Genomic DNA, 6000 nt, shown 5'->3' on the forward strand with positions numbered 1-6000 from the left:
CAGTTAGAACTCGCAGATCTGATTACTCAGAAAAGTAATAGCACACCTCTCCTCAACAAACTGTGCAATTTGAGGTATCATTCATTGCTATATCTTAAATATGCAAGTTATGCATCAAAGCTGATTACATTTACATATTCATCTTAAAAATGGCTGTCAACTTAAAAATAAAACGCTGGTGGTGAAAGAGTTAATAGTGATGCATTATAGCCAAAATGGTTAGTTGCGGAATGGTTGGTGTAAAAGGTAGGCCGATGTTTATTCTTATGATTGAGTTAGAGCCAAAGCTTTTACAGTAGTTTGCCAATGACTAGCTTTTACAATGTTGAGGAATTGTAAGAAGTTGTTGCTATTACTATGTTAGTTTTTTATAGCATGCAGGTGGCACCAGGAACACTTCAAAAAGAACACATTCTTCTTTCTTGACTTCACATCGCAACGACTTGGGAAATGAGTTTTGTAAGGATGTGCAACCTCTGCTTTCTTAGATCTCGCTATTGACTTGCAATTGAAATTCCTCACTTGAACAAATAACAGAATCTTTACTAAATTCCCTCTCATGACCTTTATTGGCTTTCATGCGCTGGTTCTCAAAATTCGGTCACAGGTCTGTTCTTGTTTTGGGTTGTGTTCGTAAAAAAAAAAAAGCATCTCACACACATAGTTGGAAAAATTACATTATCCTCTTTTAAAAGGGAGGATGAAATATTTCCAATATCTGTTGTTGTATTTCTGTCCAAAGATGTGCCTCTAATGACAAACAAATTTTTGCCAAAATTCACCAATATGGAGAAAAAAAATATTATACGATTGCATATGATTCTTATTAAATCATTATGTTATTTTCCTATTTAGCCTTAATGTTAGAAAATGTATAAATTGTTTTTTTTCAGTTCATGGTAATATTAATACATTTACATATGATAAACTTTTTAGTTAAATTTTATTTCCATATAATAGTTTGGTAACACTTTGGTTCAATTCTCGTTATTAACTTGCTTATTAAAAACGCATATTACTAGTATATTGGCTGTTTATTAGTACTTTTAAAGCACATACTAATGCCTTATTCTGCATGACCTTATTCTACATCCCTTAATCCCACCCATTACCTAAACTTAACAACTACCTTACTAACTATTAAAAACCAAGAAATTAGGAGTTTGAGGCAAAAGTCGTAGTTAATAGTGAATATGTGTTCCCCATACTAAAGTGTTACCAATTGTTTAATAATATGCAAAATTAGCTGTTATTTTCCTATTTAGTATTGTGTCATGTTAAACATTTTATATTGAACAAGCTTTATGGCATTTAGATGAAAATGCAGTTCATAGTAAATTTAAAAAATGTCCATGTTTTTTGGCATTTTTTGGCATTTTTTGTTTACTTTTGTACGAGTTGGGTCGCCACTTGATGTCCAATGTAAAATTAACCACAGCTTTAATTTTAATAGCGGTGTCTTTTTCAGTCTTTTAAGAATTTGGTCATTCATTCTTAACATCAATCTAACTCACTTTTATTTTACACCTCCTTTTGACCTCAAAATCTGTTGATGTCATTGCAAGGTCAAAATTCACAACGCATCACAGCCCCATCGAACTTTGCGATCCCAATACTTCAAAGCAAATAAATCCATATGGGAAACCAAGACTGATCGCTTCCGGCATATCACCCATATGCCTACTCCTGGAGGAGCCCCATTGGGCATAGACTGTCATTAAGACAGATGTGTTTAACAATCTTTCCCTTTTGTGAGTGACTAGTACTCTAATGTTTGGAGGACATTAGACATTGTCTGAGTCTTGCTCACTCAGCATTATAGTTATTGGGCTGAACAGGTTCTGCTCATAGGGATGTAGCACACGGGACGTCTCTCAAGAGTGTGTCGGATTGGCGTGTATGCCCTTGGGTGACTGTTATTGATAGATGCCTTGTCCAAAGAAATTAAATATTAACGATTTCAAATTGGAACTGCGTGCGTGTGTGTTTTCAGCCGATGAATTTCTTGTTACCTACACAAAGCCGTCCCCACCCTCCAGAAGCATCTACAAATGTCCATCAGCGTGCCGTGTGCTTTTGTATCTTTCCATTAGAGCGGCTCTGTATGTAGTACAAGATATACATATTCCCTTGTTCTGCTCATCCTCTGGCTTTGATTTATGTGTGTGTTTAAAATGAGATCTTTAAAAGCACTATGTGTGTGTCATTACCGTTTGTTTTAAGATCTGCAGCTCTCCAGGGCACCAGGAATTTCCCTTAGACACTAATGTACCTCCTTCTCCCTCCCTACAATCCTTTCTATCTCTCTCTCTTTCTCTTCCTCTGAATGTGTGCACTGGCATGGTGGTTTGGCAGGCTGCTGTCGTCTTGTATCTGTTTACGGTGTGATTTCTTTGTGTCTGTGTGCCCAAGTGCGCGTACATGTGTATGAGATTCTCGCAACATGCCGAGACCACGCTGAGGAATGTTATGCTTTCGACTCAATAACACACAGTCACACACACACAGAAAGATGACATCATTGCTCCTGTGAGACGAAACTGTGCGATTTGCTCCGTTGTTTGAATGCTTGGTCTTCTTGAGTAGTTCACTTAGTTTGACCTGCGGCAAAAAGTCTGGTCCCCATTGCAACTCTTTCCAGCCAAGATACGCCCACTTAGACAGGAAAAGACCACTTGATTGACATGGAAAGTGGCCAACCACAGTTTTTGTTTTTGTGTGCTTTTTAGGGGCAGGGTTGTTTGAAATAGATGGTACCACATACAATTAGACTGGCACAAAAAAAGGCATGCACAGATGTTAAAATTTAGCCAATAAACTATAAATAGCCAATATTTATCAGTATTCTACACTGTTTTGTCAATACAAGTTAAAAATAAAACACTAAAAACTAAAATATGTTTTTGTAAATGCTACAAGTGAACTTTGCATTATAACATTATAAAGTACATGGATATCCACTTTGAGATTTGCAGCAGATTACATTTAACAGTGTTATTAAATTATTGGTGTTATTAAAGTTTAAATTTGAAGGGGCTATATTTAAGAATTTTCATGTAATTTTCTTTTTTTGCTAATGTTTGAACAGCTTATAACGGAACTTACAAAGCGAGAACTTCACAGACTTCCTAGATTTTCTGAAAGCCTGTAGACTGAATGGCTCGGGACATTTTTGCTGGGAAAATCTAAAGGATGTGACATTTATGCATGCTCCTGAGAGCCTCTCTTCCATTCTTTGACACATGAAACAAATGCTTATACAATGTTCAGGATAATGCCAAAAGAGCCATTCTACACTGGAATATCGATGTGTCATGCAAAGAAAAGGGGTTAATTCAAACTATAGTCTCACATAGCCAGATCTATATAGTATATTGTCTCAAATATATACTTTATAATCTAACTATCATAACAGTCTAATTTGAATTACCTCATCTGCTGACATGATGCCGGTGAATTGCAGAGCTTGTGCAAAAATATCAGATGCTTTCTTAACTGCTGTTTTCTTACCTCTGTTATGTTTATTTTGTAATTGAAAGTAAAACGCACAGCACATATTACATATTCATCTAAATGTTGCTCTCAGCAGCATGGGTGGCATCTGGTTGTTATAACAGTATATCGCTGCAAAGGTAATTCTAACTTTTTTTTACTTCTAAGCTAAGAATTTAAAAAAATATATGTATAGTATATTGTATATTGGGGCCTTCAAGTGCACACTTAACAGCCACCGGTGTCGCTAATAACAAGAAGGCTTTTCCCACTGTGCTTAATCGCCATTCTAAACACTGCTTGAGACACTTGTGATTTAGAAGCGGGGTTAGCACTTCTTTTTACCCAGGTTTATGAAACCCTGCTCTGGAGGCTTGTTAGCACTGCTTTTGTGGTGTTAACCCTGCAAAATTGTACGGTGTGAAACAAAGCAGTGTTGACTCGATGCTTAGCATCCAACAACCAATAGCGTGCATCGTATTCACATGCTTTTTGTCAGTCACTGAAACACGCCTGCTGTATAAACAGTAGCTTCAGAGTTTGAGGAGAAAAATTTCAAATGGCAACAGAAAACACAACTGGAGTGAGCCCTTATGTAAGCATATCTTGTGCATCCAATCTGTGACACTGACACCGCAAATATGCAAATAAGGACGTTAACCCAGGGTTTAGGAATGTACAGTGTGAAACAGCAGCGTACGAATACCCAGGATTAATTTTAAAATAAAATTAATCAAGATAACCCAGGATTTACTTTACCTTGGGTTTAGAATGACCCTGGGTTAAAGGGTTACTTCAGCGCTGGGAAGATGAATGTGTATTTAAACTGGGTCATTTATGTAGTAGAAATGTTAAATTATTTTTGAATTTGGTGCCTTCTAGACTGAGAAAAGACAGAACATTTATTTTTGTCTCATGTGGATGAAAGACAACAACTCCCAGAATGCACTTGCTTCGCTGCCCAGCCACGGCTACTGGTTATCACTTGCCTACCATGACACCGCCCCCGCCGTTGTTTTGATTTTCATAGTAATAAAATCCTATCGTTCAGTTGGAGAACAGACACTACAATTAAAAACTGAACGTGTCTTTTCAATAAAGTGTGAGTGCGGCGAACAAACTTCACGGCGCAAACCCAGCAGGAGTCAGATTTCATTCATCACGAGAGCGAAGAGCTGAGGTAAGCGCGGCAGTCATTCTCAGCGCGTGTCCTGTCTGGTGCGTTTTCAGTTCATGCCAATGGAAGCTTAACTTTCATAGGAATTCATTGAAAAGTTGAAACACGCGCTTTGCTCCGCACTGCTCCGTTATGAATGCCCAAGCCGAGCGGCCGTACGTATTTACATTCTGTGATTGAGATCCCGCCCCTATGGGCGGGTTGAAAACATGCGGAACTAGCTCCTTCTTCTGGCTATAGCCTCTGGCCAAAAAATCCTCAGATGACGCAAAATGACGATATTTGTGTCATCTGAGGATTTTTTCCAGAAATAAAATGCATAATTCTCTCGTCTCAGGGGGACATGAGGGGAGAAAGTACGATAATTTGAATATACTACCGGGTTTCTACTGATATAAAGCTTAATGCTAATCGCTGAAGTAATCCTTTAACTATTTCAAGTGTGAAAAGTGTGAAAAGGTTTCTGAATTCTTGCCCCTTTTGAGCATTATATGACCATAAAGGTAGTCTAAATGTAAAAATAGATAATGAGCATGAACAATTAAATATCCAATATCAAACAGATAAAAAAATAAATGTTGACCTATAATCAATCTGTTATATACTGCATCCCTAGAAAAACATTTAAAAATATATAATATTGTAAAAAATGTTAGAAAAGGTATATAGATTTTGACAATTCAGTGATTATTTCTGTCAATAGTTCACCCAAAAATGACAATTCTGTCATAGTTTACTCACCGTCTATGTTTTATATTTTCTCATTATTTTTGTTGAATCTGTGAAAGTCCACACAACCAAAACTTACAAAAAGACACTGTAAAAGTTTCACACTGTATGCTTACACACACAGGACACAATGATCCCTCACAAGCAAGCATATTTGTGCTTCCATTGACCATATTTGATGTGCTTTATGTAGGCTATTTGTGTTGAACAATGTTTTTATGTGCATACAAAGCTAAGTTAAATATGTTCATCATACTGCATAAAGCGATCATGTATCGTAAAAGGACTTGGATTACTTTTACATTTTTGGTAAACTATCCCTTATACATTACAGGAGGATTGATAAAAATATGCGCACTATTCCTCAAAGTTGTGTAAAGCCAGGCAATCAGATTAGAACTGGTGATTTCAGCCAGTGTTCGGCATTTTTGTGTGCATTATGCATCAGATGGTCAGTGAACTGACTGTGGGTGTGCCTTCTAAAGCTGAGACCTCTGCGTACTTCACTTCAAAAACTGTCTGTGTATCTCCGCGGTCTCTCAATATCGCTGTCCTTTTTTCTCATCTATTTTGATCTTTCTTTTCTTAACCCCATCTTTTGG

Source organism: Gobio gobio, assembly GCF_949357685.1.
Source record: "Gobio gobio genome assembly, chromosome: 3".
In the NCBI taxonomy this organism is placed as follows: domain Eukaryota; kingdom Metazoa; phylum Chordata; class Actinopteri; order Cypriniformes; family Gobionidae; genus Gobio; species Gobio gobio.